This window comes from Erinaceus europaeus, chromosome 17 (genome assembly GCF_950295315.1).
Source record: "Erinaceus europaeus chromosome 17, mEriEur2.1, whole genome shotgun sequence".
NCBI lineage: Eukaryota > Metazoa > Chordata > Mammalia > Eulipotyphla > Erinaceidae > Erinaceus > Erinaceus europaeus.
This window is the reverse complement of record NC_080178.1, coordinates 77078717-77106639: the sequence shown is the minus strand read 5'-3', so window position 1 is coordinate 77106639 and position 27923 is coordinate 77078717. Positions and strand designations below refer to the sequence as shown.

General features: G+C 44.9%; 1 protein-coding gene across 1 annotated transcript in view; it reads right to left on the bottom strand.

Annotated features, from left to right (window-relative positions):
• Nucleotides 1-27923, bottom strand: part of RRAS2 (RAS related 2) — a 67296-nt gene that overhangs the window by 31560 nt on the left and 7813 nt on the right. The gene's annotated exons all lie outside the window — the stretch shown is intronic.

Below are 27923 nucleotides of genomic sequence, written 5' to 3'. Positions count from 1 at the left end.
GAAGAACAAAGGGATCAGAACTAGGGAGACGGCACGGCTCTACGTAACGTCACCTAGTGTCCGTGTAGAAGTCCTTAGGGTCGGAGGCTCAATCTGTGGTACCAACCATTTACCAGCGCTGAGCAAAGCTCTGGTCTGTCGGTCTTTATTTGTCTTTCTCATATAAAAAAGGAAAGGAAAGGGAAAAAAGGGGGGGATGAGCAGTAAAAGCGTCACCAGCCACGTGGCATTTGAGGAGAGAGTTCCAGATGTGAGTGAGTGAGCCCAGCTGTTAGCTGAAGAGCAGCCCAGCAGAGAACACCCAGTGGATGTGCGGTGAAATGAGGGTGTGGATAAGCAGCTTACGGAAATATCAAGGGGGCCGAAGCTGCCGGGCAGGACAGACAATGGGCAGGACAGACAATGGGCGCTAACCGAGTTCTGCAAGTTCCCGGGGAGGGGGGCGGAGCCTGTGGAGGCCACAGTAAGGACTCTGGATTTGATCCGAGCTGAAATGAAAGCCTAGGAGTTGGGCTTGGTTCTTGGTTCTTGTCTTCATGCTATATTGTTGTCGTTTTCCTCTCTAGTCTCTCTGTGCAGTGGACAGGGAGTTCTGACACTTCCTCTCAGAGGAATTAGCCAAGATCTTTCCCACAGAAGCCATCAAAGCAGTGAATGCCCTTGTGGAGTCCAGGCAAAACATCACCACTGATTCTAGAAAGAAAAGGAGAGGGAGTCGGGCGGTAGCGCAGCGGGTGAAGCACAGGTGGCGCAAAGCACAAGGACCAGCGTAAGGATCCCGGTTCGAACCCCGGCTCCCCACCTGCAGGGGAGTCGCTTCACGGGCGGTGAAGCAGGTCTGCAGGTGTCTGTCTTTCTCTCCTCCTCTCTGTCTTCCCCTCCTCTCTCCATTTCTCTCTGTCCTCTCCAACAATGACAACAACAATAATAACTACAACAATAAAACAACAAGGGCAACAAAAGGGAATAAATAAAATAAATATTTCAAAAAAGAAAAGGAGGAGAAAAAAAAGAGCCTTTAAAACCTCTTTAGGAAAGTGTGTCCACTACACCTGAAAGCTATTTCAAAAGTACATGCAGATGTATCTGTTTTATACCAACACAGCCCTAAACGAAGAAAACAAACATTGCAAACTAGCAAAGATACTTGTGTACACACACACACACACACACACACACACACACACGATGTTCAGGCAACTTCCCTATTATGAAAAAAAAGCTATTAATAACCTTAAAAAAAAAAAAAAGGAACAGGGAATGGTTAAGTGAATGGTGTCTACTGTAGAAGAGTAAACCATCATTTAAAAAATGGTATTGGGTGCCGGGCAGTAGCACACTGGGTTAAGTGTACATAGTACCAAGTGCAGGGACTGACACAAGGATGCTGGTTCAAGCCCCGGGGAAGTCACTTCACAAGCAGTGAGGCAGGTCTGCAGGTGTCTGTCTTTCTCTCCCCCTCTCTGTCTTCCCCTCCTCTCTCCATTTCTCTCTGTCCTATCTAACAACAAAAATAGCAACAACAATGGGAAAAAAAGTGGTCACCAGGAGCAGTGGATTCATAGTGCAAGCACCAAGCCCCAGTGACAACCCTGGAGGAAAAAGAAAAGAAAAGAAGAAAGGGTGAGGGAATGGTGCTAAACAGCCCAGGAGGTGGTGTGTGAATGTGTTGGGACTCGCCAGCATCAAGTGTGCCAGAGTGATGCTCTGGTGTCCTCTCTCTCTCTCTCCCTCTCTCGCTCCCCCCCCCCTCTCTTTTCCTCCCACCCCCTTCCCCCATCTCTGCCTCAATAATACATGAATCATTTTAAGGGAGAGAAGAAACAGAGTTAGCCCACTGAGACAGTTCACCTGGTAAGGTACGTGCCCTGCCATGACCACGACCCAGCTTGTGCCCTGACACCACATGGCAGGTGCTATGGCATCAGAAGTTTTAGTACTGTGATCTCTATCTACATGGATGGATGGATGGATGGGAAAAACAGCCTGGAGCAGCCTAGTCTCTCTCTCTCTCTCTCTCACACACACACACACACACACACACACACACACACACAGACATTAAAGTCTGTATTTGAAATATGAGTTGACTCTATATAAGTAATAAGGTCACTCCACAAATATCTGTTGCATATTTACAACTTAGAGCCTGAAGTAGAGCCTTGAGTAAGAATAAAACTAGGGGAGGCCAGGGGGATAGCCCACCCGATTTGAGTGCACACTTTGCAAAGCCTGGGGACCTGGGTTCGAGCCCTGGACACCACCTGAGAGCACCATGTTCAACACAGGTGCTTTTATAATAGAAGTGTCACTTCCATTCTGTCTCTGAAGAGTTTGCCGGGAGCAGTGGAATGGAGCAGGGCTGCCACTCCAAAACAAAAAAGGTAAAAGTAGATGACAGAGAAAAAGCACAGCTGGCAGAACGCGGGGCTTACAAGCCGTGGTTTCCAGCTCACTTCCAGGTTCCACAGTACCAGAGTGGGGCTGTGGCTTGTCCTTCTCCTCTCCCTGTCTGGTGGGCATCTCTATTATGTGAATGCCATAATAAAATAAATCTTTAAGAAATAAGGCTACCAGGAGTCAGGCGGTATAGCACAGCGGGTTAAGCGCAGGTGGCACAAAGCGCAAGGACAGAAACAGGAGTCGGGCGGTAGTGCAGCGGGTTAATTGCACATGACGCAAAGCATAAGGATCCCGGTTCGAGTCCCCGGCTCCCCATCTGCAGGGGAGTCGCTTCACAAGTGGTGAAGCAGGTCTGCAGGTGTCTCTATCTTTCTCTCTGTCTTCCCCTCCTCTCTCCAGTTCTCTCTGTCCTATCAAACAACAATAACTACAACAATAGAACAAGGGCAACAAAAGGGAATAAATAACTGCTTATGAATCATTTAAAAAAAAGAAAGAAAGAAAGAAAAGAAAGAAGCCTAGCATGATTCCATAACTTGTACAACTTACATTTTAATGGAGGAAGCAAAGGAGCAAGCACACTATAAAGATGACAACTTTTGAAGTAAGCGCTGTAAATAGAAGAAAACGGAGCCAAGGGATGGCATAGTAGTTATACAAAAAAAGGCTTTCATGCCTGAGGTTCTGAGGTGCCAGGATCACTCCTCAGCACCACCAGCAGCCAGAACTGATCACACACACACACACAGACTCTGTGAAGGAAGAGAATGTAGGGGAAAGGGCTTGTTTTCTTCATTGAGCAATCAATCATTATAGCACAAGTGAAATTTAAAAGCCTTACTGGGCTTGCATCATTGTTGTTCTAGTAACAGTAAGAATTAAATTTCTTGTTGTTTTCACGTCAAAAATAAGAGAAGACAGAAAAGATGGTCATGTTGTCTCTTTAAACCACACACCGAGAGACTGGGGTGGCTCTTCTCTGAAACTGTCTGTACACAGCAAGGACAACCCTTCTTGTAAGGGTCATTATTTAACCACCTTTAACCACCCTGTACTTCTCGAGAGGAATTTCTATAACATCTCTCCTTGAGACACACAAGTTTAATTCACACTAGATCGCTGAATAAATTTCAACTCTTTTAAGTAGAGGCAAGTATGACTCATCTCAAAAGAACCATATAAACATTCATCTTACAAAAATACCCAAGTTTGGAGGTTTAAGAAGCCAAGAGCTAAATAGCGTTTATTCACAGAATTTCAGGCTCTGCTCACACCATGTAAAGTCCCAAATTACAGCTCATCTGATGTGTACAGTCTAATTTCATAGTAAAGAATGCCACATCAAGCATAAGCCACATGAAAAAAAAAGTAAACATGCAACTAGATTCTGAATCACATGTACATGCAAACAACTCAGAATAACTATTATTCAACTCAAGAAGACTATTTTTACAGCGCTTATTAGCTCTGTATGCAGTGGGTTGAACCGTAACACCCAAAAATGTTCTGTGTAACTCTTAACCTCTGAGGGCTGTGAGTGCGGGCTTTCTGAAAAGAGCCTCTAAGAGATGTCACTCAGTGCTCAGCCTATTCATGCTTTAAAATAAAGCTGCAAGACTGTAACAAGTTAATTTCATTATTTTTCATTTAGCTTTTTTTTTTCATTACAAAATATCTCATTTGGAGAAAAGGGTAAGCATTCCTTGCCTTTAGAATCAAAGACTATAGAATTTCTCAACTGAAACTAGTTTCAAGGTGAAACTAGAATTTTTTTTTCTTTAAACCTGTGAACAGTTGAATAAGCTCTGTCATTAAAGGCCTTTGTTTACCATCAAGACTATGGGACAGTGACATGGCTATGAGGTTGAGAGTCTACAATGGAAATTCTGGTCTAATTTTCACAGAAGCCTTATTATAATTGAAACACACAAATGGGAACTACAAGGAGAGGGTTATTGTCATGGGGGTTTCCAGCAAGGGGCTTTCCCTTTCATCATTTTGGTCCTGAGCTGTTCTGGTCTCTAATCATAATTTACATAGCAACTAAGCCTTCAATTTAAAAAGTATTTTTAAGCACAGAAAAGCGATGGATGGAAATGAGACTACCAACACATTTTACTGGAGAGGTTCTGGCTAATGGGCTAATGACCCCTCCCCGCGCCCATCTCCCTTTCATTGTATTTTCTAAAAGGTAAATATCAAGTCAATTGTACAAATGCCTCAAGAGGAACCTCCAGCAAGTGCCAGCCAAGCGTGAAGCAGAAGGAGATGATTTTTTTTTTTTTCTGCCAGACCAAATCTTTGAATGCTTGTATGGTCCATCTCTTCGTGGTGTTTTGTTTTTTTGTTTTTAAGAAGTGATATTTGGGGGCTAGAGAGATAGCTCTCCAGGTAGGACAAGGGCTTTGTCATGACATGGCCAGGGTTTAAGTCCTAATGCCATCATGTGAGAGTACCAGGACTGAAGGGGGGGAGGGGGGCTCTGATACTATGCCCCCCACCCCGGCCCCAGTAAAAACTCTGGTGATGCACCTGGGGGAACACACACGTTAGTTACTATGCACGAGGCCCTGGGCTCTAGTCCCTGAGGCCCAACCACAGAGGGTAAACTTCCCCAGTGGAGGCTAGGACAGCGCTGCAGCTGGTCCCTCTGCGGCTGCTTCACCCTCTTTCCAAGGAGAGGTGGAGGTGGGAGAGGAAAGCCATCAGGAACAGTGGGGTCATGCAGGCAACAAAGCCCAGCAGTAAGTCTTATGACAAGAGAGGGAGAAGAAGAAAAGGGGAAAAAAGCCTCCTGGGTCAGAGAAGTTGTTCATGGTTCAAGGCTCTGCAAAAAAAAAAAGTTGACATTTTTGTTAAAAACAAAAAATAGGATGGGGGTAGATAGCATAAATGTCAAACAAAAGCCCTGAGATGCTAAAATCCAGGTTCAATCCCCTGCACCACCATAAACCAAAGCAGAGCAGTGCTCTGGTTAAAAAAAGGGGGGGGGAGGTCGGGCAGTAGCGCAGCGGGTTAAGCGCAGGTGGCGCAATGCTCAAGGACAGGCTTAAGGATCCTGGTTGGAGCCCCCGGCTCCCCACCTGCAGGGGAGTCCCTTCACAGGCGGTAAAGCAGCTTCTGCAGGTGTCTGTCTTTCTCTCCCCGTCTGTCTTCCCTTCCCCTCCTCTCTCCATTTCTTTCTGTCCTATCCAATAACAACGACATCAACAACAACAACAATAATAAGGTGAAAAACGGGGGCAACCAAAGGGAAAATTTTTTTTAAAAAATTTTAAGTAATAAAAATAAAATCCACCAGCTTCAGGTATATTTGTAAACTACCCTGCCATTTCAATATTTATCCAAAATTCAACTATTCCTGCACTTGTTAAGTGTGTGCTACACATAATTTCACCATGGAGAAACCAAACATCACCTCAGATTGAAAACATATGTGACTCCGATGGCACTTTCTCTCTGTGACTGTCCTCTCAAACGCACTTAACTGCAGCTCAGTCGTGAGGACGACAAACACCAAAAGAGGGTCACTCAATAAAATACTGAACCTCAAAAGGGTCGGGGTCACCAGTATCAAGGACAGTCAGTCAAGAGGAGGTGAGGGACACCTAGCGACTAAAGACAAAGTGATGAGGACAGAATGCTTGAACAGACAGACACGGGGCGTTAAATAAGAACTACAGAAGCCTAAATGGGACTGTGGGTTTTTGTCAATAATAACCTACCTGTACTGGCTCACTAATTACGTAGAATGTAAGCCATTAATATTAAAGGAGTTGGATGCTGGTTATAAGGAAACTTTCGATATTATTCTCCTGATTTTTCTGCCAATTTCAAATTCTTTAAAAAAAAAAAAAAAACACTTAAGTCTACTTGGAAATTTACACCAGTCATTTCTAGAAACAGGTATGATCTGGGAGAGTTGTGGAGGCCTGGGAATGCTAGCACTACGACCTTAGGTGGAAACACTTTTGAGAGTTCCCGTGCCCAAAAGACAACCTACTAAATCACATCAAATAGAAATGTTCTGCTTTGAATAACAGGGGAAACCCGCAAACAAGAAGGCCCTGGACGACACTATTCTGATCACCTGCGTGGAAAAGTCTGACTTCAAGAAAACAGCCCAATACACTCAGGAGTGTACCTTAGTCAGATCAATACCTAGACTTTACAAGACCGATAGTGTAAGAGTCAAGATCAGAACTCAACTCATAGCACCTTTCTGTGCAGAGAAAATTGGTTTTATTACAGGTAGAGGTGTGAAAACCAAAAGTTCTATAATCACAGGAACTGCAAACTACATTTATAAATCATATCACAGATAAAAGTAATTAAGAGGATTCTTCTAAAGCAAACGCCATGAGCAGGACGTCTGGCCTTTCTTCCTCTCCCTGTGTAAGAAACTTGTGTCATATATGCAACAGTGTAAGCAAAAGGCAAAATAACCAGAAGGAAAGGATCCAAAGGGAGGTAGGAGCAGCATTTCACCAGCAATCAGCATTTAACAGGCTTTCCTTGCAGAAGTGTCCAAATGAGGCTCTAATTTCAACCAATAAATGAGATGAACCTGAAAATTGCTACACTGCAATTCACCCAAAGCAGGGATGTGATTGCCAGTCAGACCCTGGAGACACAACGCCAGCTTTTGCCCTCAGGAGTCTACTCATTGTCAAGCCAAAGGAAAGATGAAAAGATAAATGCCACCATCAACTGATTCTAAGACGCCACCAATTGAAGAGCAATCTTTACTACTAAGAGAGTAGGAGTGTGTTTTAAATATGGTGTAACGGCCAAGTGAAAAGTACTAAAGGAGATTTAGCATAAAGAATTATGAGAGGGAGTCGGGGCGGTGGCGCAGTGGGTTAAGCGCACGTGGAGCAAAGCGCAAGGATCAGCCTAAGGATCCCGGTTCGGGCCCCCGGCTCCCTACCTGCGGGGGGGGTCACTTCACAGGCGGTGAAGCAGGTCTGCAGGTGTCTTTCTCTCCCCCTGTGTCTTCCCCTCTTGTCTCTATTTCTCTCTGTCCTATCTAACAACGACGACATCAACAACAACTACAATAACTACAACAATGAAAAACAACAAGGGGAACAAAAGGGAAAATAAATAAATAAAATGAAAAACAAAAAAAAAAGAATAGCTTTCATTATGTTTTTTTCCCCTTCAGTTATGAGAAAAACCTCTACTCAGTAGTTTGGGGCAGGGAGGTACTGTCTTGACAGACTGCTTAAGTTCACACAAATAAATCCCAGAGAACTATTTGCAGACCAACCATCCTAAACGGATCAAATGTGTACTTCTCATTAGACCATCTACGGATGACAAGTCAGCTGTTAGTTCAGGTTCCGCTTATAAACGAGCAAAATCGCTTCCTCAGCAGACCTCCAAGGACAAAGCTTCCCGCTGTCCTGTCAGTAGAGATCCTGGTGCAGCTGGACTACCCCAGAGTGTTTCCGAAGGCAGGCAGAGCACGTGTGGGGAAACTGACCCCAACACAGATATTATTGGTTCCTTCAGACCCTGGTTTTGGCCTGTCCAAAGTAACGATCACTGGGGGTCGGGCGATAGCACAGCGGGTTAAGCACACATGGCGCAAAGCGCAAGGACCGGCATAAGGATCCCGGTTCGAGCCCCCGGCTCCCCACCTGCAGGGGAGTCGCTTCACAGGCGGTGAAGCAGGTCTGCAGGTGTCTGTCTTTCTCTCCCCCTCTCTGTCTTCCCCTCCTCTCTCCATTTCTCTCTGTCCTATCCAATGACGAACAACATCAACCACAACAATGATCATAACAAGGCTACAACAACAAGGGCAACAAAGGGGGGGGGGGGAATGGCCTCCAGGAGCAGTGGATTCATGGTGCAGGCACCGAGCCCAGCAATAAGCCTAGAGGGGAAAAAATTATATATATATATATAACAAAGTAACGATCAGTGGCGTGACTGGTAAATCACTCAAGTTCCCAGGCACATGTCCCCACCTGCAGGGACATATCTGTCTCCTCCCCCCCCTTTTCTCCCTCCCTCCCTCCTATCTATTTTGGCCTCTCTCTATTCACTTAGACCTCACAAGAAGTCCATAAAGTAGGTGACGACATTTTCTCCACCATACAGGTAAGGAAAGGGGCTAAGCGACTTATCCAGAGTCACGTGGCTATCACTGAGAGCCACCTTCAGAAAACAAGATAAATGCACTACTGCCTCTATGTCTTCTGTAGTCTATGCTCTGAAAGGCTCACTGTATCTTTCAAATCCGGGTCTGAGGCTGGGCAACAATGTCTAGCAAGCAGCAAGCACAGAAACAAGCAGGTGAGTCCAACCTGCACTGCACTGAGCAATCACTCAGACTCCCTTCTCCTTTCTAAGAACAGGTGACCCACACAGGACCACCTCTCCTTCCTTCTTCCCTTTAAAAGTCAAAGTCCTCACAGCCAATACACGCTGATAAAAGGCCATCATTCAGGGCCAGCTTGGGCAGTGTGCCACTCTGTTACGTGTGTGACACGTAAGCTTGAGCCCGACCCATACACCCTGAAGGGAGCCTTAGTGCTGTGACATTATTCCCTTTCTCTGCTCATCTCCCTGTCTCATCTTAAAAAAGATTTACCACAGATTCAAATGTGCTCTCTCTCCCAAGTACAAAAGAACTGTGTGATCAAAATAATCAAAACTTGAACAGCAAGGACAGGCACAAGGATCCCAGTTCCAGCCCCCGGCTCCCCACCTGCAGGGGAGTCGCTTCCCAGGCGGTGAAGCAGGTCTGTAGGTGTCTGTCTTTCTCTCCCCCTCTCTGTCTTGCCCTCCTCTCTCCATTTCTCTCTGCCCTATCCAGCAACAACAGCAACAACAATAACAATGGAAAAAAGATGGCCACCAGGAGCAGTGGATTCGTAGTGCAGGCACCGAGCCCCAGTGATAACCCTGAAGGCAAAAATAATAATGATAGTAGTAACAACAACTTGTAGACTAAACCAGCAAAAACAGAGGTAAAAAAAAACAAAAACACCCCAATATAAAAACAGAAATGAGGTAGTCCAGATCTCTTGTAAGGCACTTAGTAATCCAACAATTCAGAGAGAGAGAAGAATACAGAGATGAGTTAAAGGTCTTCCTGCGTTATCTGTGTGCACTGAGTGGTAGCACTGCCCACCCGCCCGCCCCACCCCACAAAAGAAAACCATACTTGTCGCTTTGCCTGGCGCTGTTTCCTCTGCAGTGAGTCTGCAAAGCTGATGCATGGTGGTGATTCTGTTCACTGAAGAGAAAGCAGGCGAGGGAAACGTACAAGCAAGCAAGCCTCTGACACCCTGTGAAACCACAACAAGGCTTGCTCTGGCTGACCTTTTCCCCCCTGTTCTTACAGATCTCTCCAAGTAGTTTTTCTGAGAGGCAGCATGCCTAGAGGCCAGGCATCACCTGCATGCATTCCACCAACAGTCAGCTGAATTGATACAAGACGGGAATGTGACCAAGTCAAAGAATCTAAACGGGTTACTTTAAACAACTTGCTTGCTTCGCGGATTTCGATTCAGAAGCACAATAGAGACAGTAAGAGGTTTGCCCTCAAGAAATTCATTGATGCTTCGCCATCAAGTTAGAATTTAGAGATCTTGGTTTTTATGAGAGAGAGAGAAAAAAAAGCCATGTGAAACACTTAGAAAGGCTTAAACTAAAGCACAAGGAAGGCGGCTTTTTGAAAGGTACTGAACACACAGTTTATTTCAAAACCGTAGGGGCGGGCCAGGTGGTGGCGCACCTGGCTGAGCACACGCTTCACCAGTGGCGTCGACGTGTGTGTTGGGGGAGGGACAAGCCCCTGGCCCACACCTGCAGGGAGGGAGACAGTGTCGCCAGCAGGGCCGCAGGAATCTCTCTCCTCTTGCTGTCAGTCTTCCGTGCAGGAAGCAGTGCTGATGCTGCCGCAGGCCCCGCTGGACGTCGGTCTGTCCACAAGACGACGGCCCCTGTGCAAGACAGCTACTGACTTTCCCCCAAGCTTCATAGGTTCTTCTTCTGCCTACAGAGAGTACCACTTGCTTGGGTTATCAGCGGACTCTTGGGCAGATTCAAAGTAGTAGCAGATTCCAAGGCCACTGGCCAAGGCCACTTCGATGACAGCAGTAGAACGCCCAGTTTATGTGGGAGGAGGGAGAGATCCTCGCCAGCTACATTGTCTGCAGCTACAAAGTTAACCCTTGCTTGCCTTACTTGTATCAGCTCTTCCCTCTCCATTTCTGTCTCTATCCAATAAATAATGGTGGTTTTTTTAAATCCAGTTAAGAACAAACAAAATAGCATGGACTTACAAAATGTAAGTACTAATTTTCATTTTTTTAAGATTTAACTTTTTAATTCTATTTTATTTATTTGATAGAAACAGCCAAAAATTGAAAGGGGAGGAAGAGACAGAAAAAGAGAGACACTTGCAGCCCTGCTTCACCACTCACAAAGCTTTCCCCCTGCAGGTGGGGACCAGGGCCTCGAACCTGGGTCCTTGTGTGTTGTCACATGTGCGCTCAACCAGGTGCACCACCACTCAGCACCCCCTCCCCCTTTTTTTTTTCCTACCACCAGGTTTCTAACTGGGGCTAGAGTCCTGCATGACTCTCCCGCCCCCAGAGGCCTTTTGAATTCCTTACACCTCCATACTGGCTGCCGGTCTTAAATTTAGTCTCTAATTGAAATGGGCTCATTCCTGAGATTTTGCACCCCCTGAGCTTTCTTATTAACGAATGCTTTCCTACCTTTATTTGAACTCACCACTACTTGGAGATAAAATAATAAGAAAATCTGAAGAGTTTTGGAGACTGGAGGGGGGGGACAGGAGGGCCGGCTGGTGGTAGTGAGAGGGGTCGGAAGAAAGCAAAGGACCCTCTCAGGTTTGTTTACATACACACTACAGCCCCACACAGGCCAGAATTCAGCTCTGCTGTCTTCTCTTTTCCTCCCTTCCTCTCTCCCTCCTTCTATCTCTAATTCATGAAATGAATAAGTTTTTATTTAAAGTATTTTTTTTTTTAATGAGAGGAAGACAGAGACAACCAGAGCACTGCTCAGCTCTGGCTCATGATGGTCCCGACGACTGAACTTGGCGTCTTGGAGCCTCCGGTAGCTTTGTTACCACTGTGATGCTGTGTCCTCAGCCCCGAAATGACCCATCTTTAAAAGTAGAATAAGCTTACCCTAGCACTCAAGACAGAAACTGTCTGATGGGCTTAGAACACAATCAAGTTTGTAAGTCACCCTGAAAACTGACAGGAGTGAAGATGCTGGTTCAGACCCAAGAATACGATGATTCCAGTCCTCTGCTTGACCCTCAGTAGTTCCTGCAGATTCACTGATCCAGACACTTGGGGGGGGGGGGGGCAGTGGCGCACCAGGTTAAAGGATGCTGGTTAAAGCCCCTGGCAGGGGGGGGTCAATTCTTAAGTAGTAAAGCAGGTCTGCAGGTGTCTGTCTTTCTCCCACTCTTGCCTTCCCCACCCTCTCAATTTCTCTCTGCCCATTCAAACAAATAAACACATAAACAAAATCTGAGAAAAATGGCCACAGGAGCAGTGGCTTCATAGTGCAGGTGCCAAGCCCCAATGATAACCCTGGAAACGGGGGGGGGGGGGATTTTATTTTATATATATATATATATATATATATATATATATATATATATACACACACACACACTTTGTTTTCATGCCAGGGCCTCACACACGTGCAATCTGACCACCTCAAGCCAACTTGTTCCAGCAGATGGGGCAGGGGGGGCTGAGGGCTGAGTAGTGAGCCAGCAAGGCAAGCACCCTGCCACATGTGCCATCTCGCTAGCCCCAGATGTTAACATTCTTTTTTTTTTTTAAGAAACTTAATTTTTTTTTCCCCTTTTGTTGCCTTTGTTTATAGTCGTTGTTGTTGTTATTGCTGTCGTTGTTGTTGGATAGGACAGAGAGAAATGGAGAGAGGAGGGGAGACAGAGAGGGGGAGAGAAAGACAGACACCTGCAGACCTGCTTCACTGCTTGTGAAGTGACCCCCCCTGCAGGTGGAGAGCTGGGGGCTCAAACCAGGATCTTTACACCGGTCCTTGCGCTTCACGCCGTGTGCGCTTAACCCGCTGCGCCACCGCCTGGCTCCCAGATGTTAACATTCTTTCAGAGTACAGAGCTGTCTGTTAGTTTGCTGGTCTACAGGGAATCTTTTCTTTCATTACATCTTCCGTTTTGGTTGTAAAATGTGATGGTGGCATGAATACCACTGTCCAGTTATGGAAGAAATTAGAGTTGGGGAAGGGGCACCAGTTGACCCCCCTTCCCAGCCCTATTTTGACGAAATGCTGAGTTGAGCATTAGTAAATGACTTTCATCAACTTCCTCAGATTTAAGAGAATCTGGGAATACTTAGAAAATAACTCCATGGGAATCAGGCTTGGTAAGCTCAGCGGGTTAAGCGCACGTGGCGCAAAGCACAAGGACCGGCCTAAGGATCCCGGTTCGAGCCCCCGGCTCCCCCCTGGCAGGGGAGTCGCTTCACAGGCGGTGAAGCAGGTCTGCAGGTGTCTGTCTTTCTCTCCCCCTGTCTTCCCCTCCTCTCTCCATTTCTCTCTGTCCTATCTAACAACAACATCAATAACAGCAACAATAATAACTACAACAATAAAACAACAAGGGCAACAAAAGGGAATAAAATATTTTTTAAAAAAAGAAAATAACTCCGTAAAACATTTACATATTAGAATTTTTTAAAGAGACTATAAAGCTTCCTCTCCTTGAATAGCACTAAAAATAATCTCATCTTATGGCACAGAACCAAATACAGTAGCAAAGTCTTCAAAAGGCTGTGCTATACGTTCAAGGCATATACATAAAGGTTGATCTGTTTTTCATAATCCCAGAGAGTGACAGCTTCAAACCGTAAGTAACTGGCTGGGAAGATGTTATAATCAAAAAAGACTTTCATGCCTGAGGCTCTGGAGTCTAGTTCAATCAATCCCCAGTGCAACTATAAGACAAACTTGACCAGTGCTCTAGTCTGTCTTTCTCTGTGCCTCTTCTTAAATAAGTAAATATATATATATACAGACATATATACGGACATTACAAGTAGAGTGCTGTAGCCTGTCTCTAACATGTTGTCACTTTCAGCCTGTTTTAAATATTTAGTTGTTCATGGGCAGGGAACCTGAGGATCATTGACAGATATGTTGATAGCGACTGAACTTTTTTTTTTATTCCCTTTTGTTGCCCTTGCTGTTTTTTATTGTTGTAGTCATCATTGATGTCGTCGTTGTTTGATAGGACAGAGAGAAATGGAGAGAGGAGGGGAAGACAGAGAGGGGGAGAGAAAGACAGACACCTGCAGACCTGCTTCACCGCCTGGGAAGCGACTCCCCTGCAGGTGGGGAGCCGGGGGCTCGAACCGGAATCCTTACGCGGGTCCTTGCGCTTTGCACCACGTGCGCTTAACCCGCTGCGCTACCGCCCGACCCCCACCTCACAGTGTTCCAACCGCTACACCAACTACCAGCTCCTGACCGTTCTGTACATGGAATTTATGTGCAAGGAAGTATCTTAACTGTTCCCTCTTGACATGACCCTTGTTTGTTTGTTTTGTCACCAGGGTTACTGGTGCCTGCATAACGAAGACACTGCTCTCAGTAGTTTTGGGTTTTGTTTTGATTACTTTGATAGGACAGAGAGGGACAAACAGAGCAGAGGGGGAGGGAGCAGAGGGGAGAGACAGAGACATGTCTGTAACAATGCTTCAGTGCTCCTGAAGCTCCCCTCTGCAGAGGGGCTGGGGTCTGAGGCCCGGGGCCTTGCACATAGTGATGGGTGTGTTTTCCTGGCCCTCTTTAAGCTTTATTTTAAATAGAAAGTTAAAGTCCAAATCAGATTAAACTCTACTGTGTCAATTCTGGGGATAACAAAATTTCTATCAGAGACTATAAAGAAAGATTGGGGAAACACTGCGGATAAGCAACATAAAAATGAACTATCAGGTTTCTTTCATTCTGGATTTTTTTTACTAAGACCTTGAAAGATGGATAATGGCAAAAGAATTATTTTTGTTTGTTTGGTAAAAAGAATACTTTTAAGAAAGGTCAGAATTGTCCTAAACCTTTATTCCAGCTAATCAGATAGCAAAATTAGTTCAAATTCAAGATAGGGTTTCCTTTTTTTTTTTTTTTTTTTTTTTTTTTTAATACTGGCTAGAACACTGCTCAGCTCTGGTTTATGGTGGGGCAGGGGATTGAACCTGGGAGTTTATAGAGCCTTAGGCATGAATGTCTTTTGCATTACCATTATGCTATCTCCCGTGCCCCAAGATAGGGTTTCCAATAAGAACTAAAAGTCTGGGGGCTAGGCAGTGGCGCACCTGGTTAAGCACACACATTACAATGCGCAAGGATCTGGGTTCAAGCCCCTGGCCCCCACCTGCAGGGAGAAGCTTCATGAGTGGTGAAGCAGGTCTGCAGGTGTCTCTCTGTCTCTCTCCTGCACTATTTTCCCCTCCCCTCACAACTTCTCTCAAAATAAATAAAGATTAAAAAAAAATTTTAAAAAGAAGAACTAATACCTCTACTTTAAAAAAGAAAAACTAAACGTCTGTCCTTTATACTGGGATAATGGTAATGGAAGCACCCCGCAGATAAAGTCTCATCTTTAAATCGCTCACATGTGAAACAGAGGGAAGCACCTACTAGTCTGACAAGTATGATGCTGCCACTCTGTTTACCTAGGAGAAGGTGGACATTCAGTGAAAAAATACTAACAAACTCAGGAAGAACATAAAGTAAGTCAATGCAAAAGTGTTGTTTTAAAGTATAATGTGCATATAATACACATGTCTGGATGTTACCAGAGAGGACACTTTAGCTAAAATACCAGGGGTGCACACACAACGTGGCGCCTAGCAAAAACAGCTTAGCAGAGGGTGGTCAGACCTCCAACAGTGCAATAACTACCACCCCAAAATGCGAAAGAAAGGAAATTGTCTTGTTTTGACCTGGTGCGGGGATGGGGATGGGGTTTCATTCTGTCTGCTGACTTTATTGCAATGGGGAGGAGGGGCGCCGAGAGGATTATTAATCCCATGGCCTTCCTGAGCATTTAATAAAGACATTAATACCACTTTAAAAAAAAAAAAAAAAAGGCAGGTAACATTATGCTAGCATGAGCAGCTCTTTTATCTGTACTCACAACGGTGCCTTTCAACTCACACTCACCAACAGGCCTGCACTGGCAGCGGTACACACACCTATTCACTACATAAAATGGCCCCAGGTTGAAGAAATGAACACTGTACTCAGAACTGGCTATCGGACTCTCCCTTGATCTCATTCTGAACATGGTATGAGTACAGATTTTATCAGAACTGTGGCTGTGAAAACTCAGATGTCACCCAATCACAGACCCATCTTTACTACTTTCAGGAAAACAGAAAAGCATCAAGTATGGGATTTTTATCCTTTCCTGTAAATTCCTTACACACTTATAGATACTTCTTACCCACAACCATAACTCAGAGAAAAAATTCCATGGGTGACAACCTTTTTTTTAAATTGATTTAATAATGACCAACAAGTCCACAGGATAAGAGGGGTACAATTCCTCACAATTCCCACCTCCAGAGGGATGAAAACTTTTTATTTACTCCCTACCACACTATAGTTAATCAATTAAAAAATGGGGGGCACGGGGGGGGGCGGTGATGCAGCGGGTTAAGTGCACATAGTACAAAGCATGAGGACCAGGGCAAGGATCCCGGTTCAAGCCCCCGGCTCCCCACCTGCAGGGGAGTCACTTCATAAGCAGTGAAGTCTGCAGGTGTCTGTCTTTCGCGCCCCCTCCTTGTCTCCCCCTTCCTCTTAATTTCTCTATGTGCTATCCAACAACGACAGCAGTAGCAACAATGGGGGTGGGGGGCGGCGGCCAGGGGCAGTGAATTTGTAGTGTAGGAAGCACCAAGCCCCAGTGATAACCCTGGAGGCAAAAAATAAACACAATAAAATAAAGTAGGCCCGGTGGTAGCACACCGGGTTAAGCACACATGGCACAAAGTGCAAGGACTGAGCTATAAAGATCTGAGTTCGAGCCCCCAGCTCCCCACCTGCAGGCAGTGAAGCAGGTCTGCAGGTGTCTCTCCTCCTGTCTTCCCCCCTCTCGATTTTTCTCTGTCCTATCCAACAACAATAACATCAATAATTAATTAACAACAATGATAAACAAGGGCAACAAAAGGGGGAAAATGGCCTCAAGGAACAGTGCAGTTGTGGGGCAGGCACCGAGCCCCAGCAATAACCCTGGAGGCAAAATAAAATAAAATAAAATAAAATAAAATAAAATAAAATAAAATAAAATAAAATAAAATAAAATAAAATATTGCCCCATAAAAGCACTGTAAAACCATGAGGCATACACAGGATATAAGTATGGAAGAAAAAATACACAGAAATCAAATGATGTTATAATGGTTTCCTAAAAAAAAAAAAAAATACAGCAAGGGCAACAAAAGGGAATGAATAAATAAATAAATAAATAAATACAATTTAAAAAATAAATAAATAATAAAAAGATGATAACACTCAAAAAAAAATGTGGGGTGTCAAGATTAGCTTGTTATAGGGGGGGAAAAAAGCTTTAAAAAATTATCTAAAAGAAAGTATACCACTGCACAAAGGGATCGTTTTTGCTTGAAGCAATGTAGAGAAGTTGGGGAGATAACAGGACCTACTTCTTGATCGGCCACCGCAGAACTGGGTCCCGGTCTGGACGGAGTGTCTGTGCTGTCGTCACTCAGCCCAGGGCTAGCAGCTTTGGCGCTGGGGCGTGTGCGGTTCTATTTCTTTCTCAGGGAGGAAGAGGAGGAAGCAGGGTGCCGCTCTGGCAAACGCAGTGGCGGGAACCCGCCGGGCCCAGCACTCTGCCCTCGGTGCCGCCCTGCTGGGCCAGGTCTCTTGTGCTTTCGGCCCAAGGAGCCAGCAGTAGCTCAGGGAGGCAGATACAAACATATCAGCGTCAAGCCTGGTGGGTCAAGCTTACTCGGTAAGAAGTAAGTGCGATGTACATTACAGAAACTGTGTTGTTCAGGGGAGCAAGAATCGCTAAATATAAAAATCATTAGAAACACCAGAATGGAAGGGGGGGAAAAAAAACACCACTATCTATATGGGTCAGGCAGTGGTACTGCCCGGCTGAGAACAGGTGTTACAATGAGTGAGGACCTGGGTTCAAGACCCCAACTCCCACCTGCAGGAGGAAGCTTCACAAGTGGTGGAAGCAGTGCTGCAGGTGTTCGTCTGTCTGTCTGTCTGTCTGCCTGTCTCCCTATCTTCCCTTTCCCTCTCAACTTCTCTCTCTATATCCAATAAACAGCACAGTATGGAAAGCGTATTTGAGAGGACACAACATAATATGACTAAAATTGCAGTATACACAGTCCAAATTTATACTTTAAAGCAAAATCAGATCCATCACAAAATAAAGGCTGATCCTGAGGCTTTTCGTCTTATAGACACGCCTTTTCTCATTCTAAGTTTTTTCTCATACAGGAAACCTAAGGGGGAAAAAAAAATCAATCAAGGACCGGGTTCGAGTCCCCGGCTCCCCACCTGCAGGGCAGGCGCTTCACAGGCGGTGAAGCAGGTCTGCAGGTGTCTTCTCTCCCCCTCTCTCTATCTCTCTCTGTCCTATCCAACAACAACAATACTAACAACAACAATAACTACACCAATAAAACAAGGGCAACAAAAAGGCTATAAATACATCTTTAAAAAAAAAAAAATCAGCCATCAGTTCCTGTAACCACCAAGGTGAAGTCACATGCCCTTCTGCAGATGCCTTCAGGAACTATCTACAGTAATATACACAACTCAGTAAAAAGCAAATCACAACATGCACTTAAAAGACAGCCACACAAAGTAGTTTTAATCCAAAACCTAAAATATAAACTTTGTGTTTTCAGTAACAATCGTGTTCAAAATGTATCTGTTGCCTGCACAGAGAAGGCAGCCGACCTAAAGGAAATCCCCTAAAGTGCACACGTGTCCTGTCAACCAAGTCATGATAACCTGGACACCAAATGAAATGCGAAGTTTCCACTTGACTACATATTTAAATCAGAGTGCATTCTTGTTCTTAACTGTGAGGTGCCTCAGAAATTTCTATTAAGAAAAAAATATTTTAAAAGAAAGAAAGGAAAACATACGGAGACTATGTACACCCCCCTCCCACCACCTCAGGAATTAAGAGATTAGTAATATGACTGAAGACCCCCTGTGTGTTCCTCCTTCCTCTCTCTCTAACAGGGGGATGTGTAGAAAGGGAAGCGGAGTCTTTAGAGAGAAAGATCCAAATTAGATAGGTTGATTTTTTAAAAACTCCTATCATGTATCATAGGATTCTAGAATCTGAAAAGGCTTAGTACAATAGCTTCAGTTCTCTTAATCTTATAGGTGCAGTCACCAGAAAGTATCCATCCGTCGCCTCACTGAATATAAGGAGTGTGAAAGGAGCAAACCTTGGCCCCTACAGAAAATAGCAGGAGAGATATAAAAAATGGTGACTTCACCGTTTTCAGCCCATCTTGGATGGACCTTGAAAAATTCATGTTAAGTGAAATAAGTCAGAAACAGAAGGATGACTATGGGATGATCTCACTCTCAGGCCGAAGTTGAAAAACAAGATCAGAAGAGAAAACACAAGTAGAACCTGAACTGGAATTGGCGTATTGCACCAAAGTAAAAGACTCTGGCGTGGGTGGGGGGAGAATATAGATCCAAGAAGGATGACAGAGGACCTAGTGGGGGTTGTATTGCTATATGGAAAACTGGGAAATGTTATGCCTGTACAAACTATTGTATTTACTGTCGAATGTAAAACATCAATAAAGAAATTTAAAAAAAAAAAAAGAAAAAAGAAATAGCAGGAGAATGCAAGCACGCTTTGGATACATTAAAACAAAACAAAACAAAACAAAACAAAAAAGCACAAAATGCAAATTGGAGACAGCAAAGTGATGATATGAAAAAAAAAAAAGAAGTAAATAAATGATAGGAACTAAGTAACAGGAAGGAGACAAAACCCAAAGGCTCAAAAATAGCCAGTTATTAGCCTGCCCTTGGTATCTAGTCAGGAACCTTTCATTAGTGACAAAGGAAACAATTTTTCTTCAGCAGGTTGCTCAGTGATCAGGCTTCAGGGCTTCACATCACCCGTCAAGGACAAAACAGGCGACACGGTGCTCCTTCACAGGAGTTACCAGAGAAGGGCTTTCCTGATGGCTTCTGCCAAAACAATACACTTTGATCCCAATGAGTAAAAAATAATAAGCAGATAAACCCACAGCGTGGACTATTTTATAAATAGCCTTAAGACTAAAAAGGCATGAAAAAGAAGCCCTCTCTGGACTCAGACACGTTCAAGGACTGGGCATCACACAAAAATAAGCACAGCCCGCCCGCCGTCCTAGGCCGGAGCACTGGAGACCTCACTGTTGGGCTGGGGCAACTGAGTACTGTTCAGCTTTTGTTTGAAGAACTGTAATCAGATTCTAGTGAAGGCTCCCACTTTGGTGGTGGTGGTGGTGGTGGTGATGGTGGCGGTGATAGTGGCGGTGATGGGAGAAATACACACTCCAGGAGTATCCCTTCAGAGCTTTCCACGTGTTGAGGAACACGCACGGGACGTTTCAGAAGCACATGGGAGGGGTGTCTGGGAAGGGCGGCAACCCATCTGGGATATTCCCGCAGGAAAGGCTTGCTGGAGATGAAGCCTGAGTCACCTCTGAAGAGATAGATGACAGGGACTGAGTCAGATAACGGGCACCCTTAGTAAGAAGGTGCAGCCTCAGAGGAGTCACGGGGAAACATTTCACACAGACTGTGACTAAGTGTGATCAAACTGTGTCCAGAGACCTAGCACGATGGGCACTACACACAGGTTAAGAATGGAATTGGGGGGCAGCCGGGGGCGGGCGGAGGGGATTGTCAGAGCAGTGGGGGCAGGAGTCATGGGGAATGGACCACAAGGTAATAGATAGGAGGGAGGCCAAAAAGAGGCTGTAAAAGCAAACTTCATTCCCCGCTTCATCTCAGTTCTGTTAATTTTAACTCATTAGAGAATGCCAACTGAGTTTAATCCTCCAAGAAAAAACAACTTTTAAAAAGGCTTCATCACTAAGGTAGCTTGCTTGCTCCTTCTCAGGCTACCAGGGTTACCACTAGGGCTTCAGAGCCACTGCTCCCGGCAGCCTTTTTGTTTTTAATGTATTTTTATTTGACAGCGTTGACAGAAATTGAGAGAGGAGGGAGGGGAGGAGGGAGGGAGGGAGGGAGGGAGGGAGAGAGAGAGAGAGAGAGAGAGAGAGGAACCTTCACAACTAGTAAAGCCTCTTTCGCACTGCAGTTGGGGATCAGGGGCTTGAACCTCAGTCCTTGAACCTAGTAGCATGAGCTGTCAACTGGGTGCACCACCACCAGGCCCCTGAACTCTTGAAATGAAATAAAAAGTGATTTTGCAATTTAAATTTGTATTTTTTCTGGTTGCAAGTCCCCTTTCGTAGGATTCTGCATCATTTATTTAACCTCTAAATTATTTTTTTTATCTTAAAAAAAAAATCAAGGCAATGTTGTTAAAAGTTTTTGACATGGTCAGTCTCTAACACAGAGGAAAATGTTCAATATATATTAGTCCTTATTCTGCTTAGGTCCCTGATTCCTTAAAGAACCTGAAACCCTTAGTATTATTATTCTTTTTTTTTTTTTTTTAACCAGAGCAGTGCTCAGCTCTGGCTTATGGTGGTGGAGGGATTGAACCTGAGACTTTGGACCTCAGTCATGAGAGTCTGTAAGAACAGCCATAATGCTATCACGTTATGCTACCTACACTAATTCAATTATGATCAAAAATTGAAACATGGACGGCAATCAGGCTGGGGTGACAGCATATTGGTTATACAAAAGAATTTCATGCCTGAGGCTTTAAGGACTCAGGTTCAATCCCTAGCACCACCAGAAGCAACATCTGAGTAGTGCTCCATTAAAGAATACAAACAGAGAGAGTCGTTGTCCAGCCACCTTATCAAGACACAAGCTAAAAGGTTCTACACCGCCTTTATAAACGTATCAACATGGCTCTCACCTTGAGTAATCTGTGGCCTATAGAAACACAAGCCACTTGGAACCTTTCGCAGTGTTACCTATCTGCTTTGTCTTGTACAGGTGTTTCGCACCTTCCGTTTGACCTCCAACAACCAAAAATTAATAAAGTACGCACCTATTACTAATATTCGGGGCATTGTTCTAAATAAATACCTACTGACAGGTATAAAACGGAAGAACAATTAACCACTAGGGTCCATTTTAAGCCATCAAGTACAGAATATTACAAGGGATTCCATTAAAAAATAAATCAATAAAAAGGAATGTGGGGTATTTTGTGAGAGGCCACTGAGACAGCTGGAACAAAGCTGTCCCAGCACAGCTGTGCCCCGTGCACTGTTCCTCTCAAGCCACAAACTCAAGTAACCTGAGTCAGACAACTTCATTTGCCCGATCAGCTCAGCCAGTATGCGACTCCTTCCTGAAACTTTCTGCTACAGAGCAATCTAACTTAAGACATAACAGGCAATGATTTCAGGAGGGAAAATAGACTCCACTCTATGACTTCAAATGTAAGATTAAAACATGAGGGTCACAGCCTAATATTAGCACAGAAGGCCGAGTCGTCCGCACTGGCCCAGGCATCTGCTCTCAGGCTTTGTGATGGTAAAGAGAGCATTCCAAAACCCACTACCTGATGAATTTTCAATTATTAATATACAATTCTCACTCGATTCTTGTTTTGATTTGTACTTTTATTACAATACTCTTATTTTTCAACTCCACTCCTTTTTTTTTAAATAATTATTTGTTTTTTCCCTTTTGTTGCCCTTGTTGTTTTAATGTTGTTGTTGTTGGATAGGACAGAGAGAAATGGAGAGAGGAAGGGAAGACAGAGAGGGGGAGAGAAAGATAGACACCTGCAGACCTGCTTCACCGCTTGTGAAGTGACTCCCTTGCAGGTGGGGAGGCGGGGGCTCGAACCAGGATCCTTGCCGGTCCTTATGCTTTGCACAACCTGCACTTAACCTGCTGCGCTACCGCCCGACTCCCTCAACTCCACTCTTAACTTTGAACAAAGTGAAAATGCCTTGCCATTCACTGAACAGTGCAATGAGTGGATCGATGAATTTTTCACTTCAAATACTCTGATAATTTAAAAGCAGCTAAGAAAGAAAGGCCAAGTTGTTGGCAAGAAAACGCCCTGCCAGTGTCTAAAAATATGGAAACCGAGCAGTGGCCGAGCAAGCTGATAATAACTATTCCTTTAACTTTCCACGTCACAGTCAGGCAAGTGGCTTGACAAAAAGAAGGTCTGGGGTCTGTGTCCACACACAGCGCCACCAGAAACCAGACTGGTGAGTGCCTTGGTGTCTGTCTCACTCTCTTTCACGCTCTCATTAAAAGAATATAATACTTCTTTAAAGATTTATTTATTAGAAAGATAGGAGAGAAAGAACCAGACATCACTCTGGTACATGTGCTGCTGGGGGTCGAACTCAGAAACTTATGCTTGAGAGTTTCAGTGCTTTACCTGCTGCGCTACCTCCTGGACCACAAGAACCTATTTTTTTTTTATTTCTTTATTCCCTTTTGTTGCCCTTGTTGCTTTATTATTGTAGCTATTGTCATTTTTAATGATGTCGTCGTTGTTGGATAGGACAGGGAGAAATGGAGAGAGGCGGGGAAGACAGAGAGGCGGGAAAGACAGAAAGACAGACACTTGCAGACCTGCCTTACCGCCTGTGAAGCGACTCCCCTGCAGGTGGGAAGCCGGGGGCTCAAACCAGGATCCTTATGCTGGTCCTTGCGCTTTGCGCCACCTGCTGCGCTGCAGCCCGACTCCCAAGAATATAGTATTTTTAAAATGTCTCGCAAACCTACATCTTTGTTTTACATCTCATCTTAATTTTGAATTCCCAAGACCTTTATAGTAAAGATCGTGGCCCAACAGACGACTTCACCAATGTGCCCTGGAACCCCACCTCCCCAGAGCCCTGCCCCACTAGGGGAAGAGAGAAACAGGCTGGGGGATGGATCCACCTGCCAACGCCCATGTCCAGCGGAGAAGCAGTGACAGAAGCCAGACTCCACCCCCACCTTCTGCTCTCCATAAAGAATTCTGGTCCAGACTCCCAGAGGGATAAATGTTGGGGGGGAAACGACCAGAGGGCTCTGAAGTCCAATTCCACCAGGACCCGGAGAGAGAAGAGGAGAAAATTAATGTCCATTTATGATTCTTACCTGAACTGCTATAACTGTCAAATGATGACAGTTCATAATTTCTAATTCATAATTTCTCCCACTTTCATTAATCATGATTCTACTATAGAAATTTTCTTGCTCATTTATCACTACGGAGTCACAGACTCTTTTAACTTTCTCAGATAGATAGGAACAGGACCTGTGTGCAGAGCACACGTTACACAGGTAAGATAGCCCCTGGTCCTGCAGGAGGGAAGCTTCACCAGTGATGGAGAAGTTCTCTCCCTCTCTCTCAAATTAAGGGGGGGGGGGCGCACGGAGCAGCAGAGTCATAAAGGCCTGGAGTTCCAGAGATAGCCCTGTTGGCACAAAGAAAGGAGAAGGAAGAGGAGAAAGAAGAGAAGGACAAAGAGGAAAAGACACCACAGCATGTCTAAGCAGTGAGGGCCATAAGCTCTAAACTCCAAGAGCTGACAACAGTATCTCCAACTCCAAACAACAGAATCTGATGTTTCTCGTTCACTGCGCCCGCTTTCCACATTCACGGCTCCCTTCTGGAACAGTGAGAAACCCTGGTCCCATTTTCCAGAATATGTTTATTTTAACCCAGAACAGAAAACGGATAGATTCATGTGCGTGCAGAGGGAGGGACAGCCTATTATTAACTAGCTCAATGTTTGTTCCGAGTTCTTTTTGTCTAAGAGCATAGTCCAAACATCAGGTTCAAAAGTTGAAAGTCTTTTTTTTTTCTTTTTCCTCTTCAATGTGATTTGTGATTCACTTGAAGTAAGGTGCAGTTCATCTGGCTCTGTTTATAGTCCACCTGAGAACTTTCTCTTCCTCACTGGAGTCTATGGGTGTGCTTACTACTTACATGCTGAGAATAGGAAGCATCAATGTGGTTTCAAAAGGCTAAAAGCTATCTTCAGAAGGGCCATAGCCCCCACTCCCAAGGGGCAAGTAACTAGCCCCATTTAATTGGTTTTATTCTAATGAGCATATACGGTCTTCATACACTTGGAAAATTCATCTTGATGGTGAATTCCTAGCTGTACCGGGCTGTCTGCAAAGTCATAGCATATTTTCCTTTTTTTTTTCTTTTTTTTTAATTTTATTCATTCATTTTTTTTCCCTTTTGTTGCCCTTGTTGTTTATCATCATTGTTGTTGTTGTTGGATAGGAGAGAGAAATGGAGAGAGGAGGGGAAGGCAGAGAGGGGGAGAGAAAGACAGACACCTGCAGACCTGCTTCACCACCTGTGAAGCGAGTTCCCTGCAGGTTGGGAGCCGGGGGCTCGAACCGGGATCCTTACGCCAGTCCTTGCGCTTTGCGTCATGTGCGCTTAACCTGCTGCTCCACCACCTGGCTCCCATATTTTTCTATGCAAAAATGCATCCAACAACCCAAGAGAACTGAGTCAAAAAGTAGCACATTTATTTTTTTTAAGATTTTATTTATCTATTAATGAGAAAGACAGGAGGAGAGAGAGAAAGAACCAGACATCACTCTGGTACATTCGCTGACGGGGATTGAACTTGGGGACCTCATGTTTGAAGAGTCCGATGCTTTATCCACTGCGCCACCTCCCAGACCACCAAAAAAAAAAAAAGTAGCACATTTATAATCAAATCAGCGTCTATCTTAAGTTTACTAATGGAAAGTATCAAAGAGAACACATTATGTGGTCTGGGTTCAATCTCCGGCAGCACATGTGCCACCGTGGTGTCTGGTTCTTTCTCTCTCCTCTTAACTTTCTCATAAATAAATAAAATCTTTAAAAAAAAAAAAGAGAGAGAGAGAGAGAGAGAGAGAATACATCATTTCCATGCCATTCCTCCACCTAAAAAATACATAATCTGGGGGGCCGGTGGTAGCGTGTCGAGTTAAACACACTTAGTGCAAAGCACAAGGACCAGCTCAAGGCCCCAGCTCCTGTTGGGAGGGTTGGGGGGGTTCAAACACAGTGAAGGTCTGCAGGTGTCTTTCTCTCCCCTTCTCTATTTCTCCCTCCTCTCAATTTCTCTCTGATCTATCCAATAAAAAATGGGGGAAATGGCCTCCAGAAGCAGTGGATTCGTAGTGCCAGCACCGAGCTCCAGCGATAACCCTGGAGGAAAAATAAAAGAAGCAAACATAATCTGGAGGTCAGGCAGTGGCGCACCTGGTTAAGCACACACACTACAGTGCACAAGGACCCAGGTTCAAGCCCCTGGTCCCCACCTGCAGGGGGAAAGCTTCATATGTGAAGCAGGGCTGCAGGTGTCTGTCTCTCCCCATCACCTCTCAATTTCTATCTCTATCCAATAATAAATATTTTTAAACACATAATTGAATTTATGAACAGACACACCCAAATTGAGGGAACTACAAAAATGTCAGTCAGGGGCCAAGGAATTGACTCAGCTCAAGGACAAGCCTTACAAATGTGAGACTCTGGGTTCCATCCATGTGAAAGGGCAGAGCAGTGTCTGGTGTCCGTCTCCATCAATCTAGCAATGAAAACAATCTCAGTAAACCAATGTCATAAAACACAAAGACTAAAGAACTACTCTACATTGAAGGAGACATGAAAACAATGCATTACGCAATCTGGTCTTTTGCGATAAATTTAGTAACGAGATTAATTGACAAAAATATTTTTTAAAGTTCTATAAGGCTGCAAATTATGTTAATGTTCATTTCCTTATTTACTTATTTGGCAGAGAGAGAAAAACTGAGAGGGGACAGAGAAGCTTTCCACCTGCAGGTGGGGACCAGGGGCTTGAACCTGGGTCCTTGTGCGCTGTGATGTGTGCGCTCTCTGGCATGACCACGCACCCACGCACGGTTGGAGAGGAAGGTGGGGTGAGGCGACAGAGCACAGGCACAGGCCGAGGGGTATGAAGCAGCAAGCTCTTACAGAGCAGGCATCACTGGTGCCACAGGGGTGCTGTTTCCTGCATGAGAACAAGTCTTTTTTTATTAGTGACTAGATACTGAGTTACAAGATTACAAGTCAACAGGGATGTCATTCCTCGCTGTTCCCACCACCTCCCTGACCCCTCCCTCCTGTGTAGGCTACTGCAGTTCCCCCAAGACATGGTTGCAGACGTGGGTCGCCCATCATCTCTACAGCTGTCTGTCTGCATCTGGATATAACTGCCCCCTTTTCCGTCCAGGTCCAGCCCTCTCTTCCCCCTCCAAGCCACACGCCACCCTGTCACTACTACATCCAGATGTCCCTCCCTTCTTCCTGCTCGCTCTCTCTCCAGGTGCTGATGGAGCTGGAGTTCAGAGCCTTCTTACCCTCTTGCTCCTTCCTATCACTTCTCCACCACTGGTAAATAAATCTTTTTTAAAATTAAAATATTGGGGAGTCAGGTGGTGGCGCAGCGGGTTAAGCGCACGTGGCGCAAAGCTCAAGGACCAGCGTTAAGGACCCCAGTTCAAGCCCCCGGCTCCCCACCTGCAGGAGGATTGCTTCACAGGCGGTGAAGCAGGTCTGCAGGTGTCTGTCTTTCTCTCCCCCTCTCTGTCTTCCCCTCCTCTCTCCAGTTCTCTCTGTCCTGTCCAACAACGAATGACAGCAACAACAATAATAACCACAACAACAATGAAAACAACAAGGGCAATAAAAAGGAAATAAATATTTTAAATAATTAAAATACTTTGGGGCCGGGTGGTGACACACCTGGTTGAGCACACGTTACAGTGCACAAGGACCCTGGTTCAAGCCCCCGGCTCCCCACCTGCAGGGGTAAAGCTTTGCGAGTGGTGAAGCAGGTCTGCAGGTGTCTGTCCTTCTCTCCCCCTCTCTGTCTTCCCCTCCTCTCTCCAGTTCTCTCTGTCCTATCCAACAACGAATGACATCAACAACAATAATAACTACAACAACAATGAAAACAACAAGGGCAACAAAAAGGAAAAAAATAAATATTTTAAATAATTAAAATACTTTGGGGCCGGGCGGTGGCACACCTGGTTGAGCACACATGTTACAGTGCACAAGGACCCTGGTTCGAGCCCCCGGTCCCCCACCTGCAGGGGGAAAGCTTTGCGAGTGGTGAAGCAGGGCTGCAGGTGTCTCTCTGTCTCTTCCCTCTCTCTCTCCCCCTTCCTTTTCGATTTCCGGCTGTCTCTATCCAATAAATAAATAAAGATAATTAAAAAAGTGTTTTTAAAAAAATTAAAATACTTTGTGGCCCAGAAGGTAGCTGAGGAACTGGGACTCTGGATCATGGGTTTCTGAC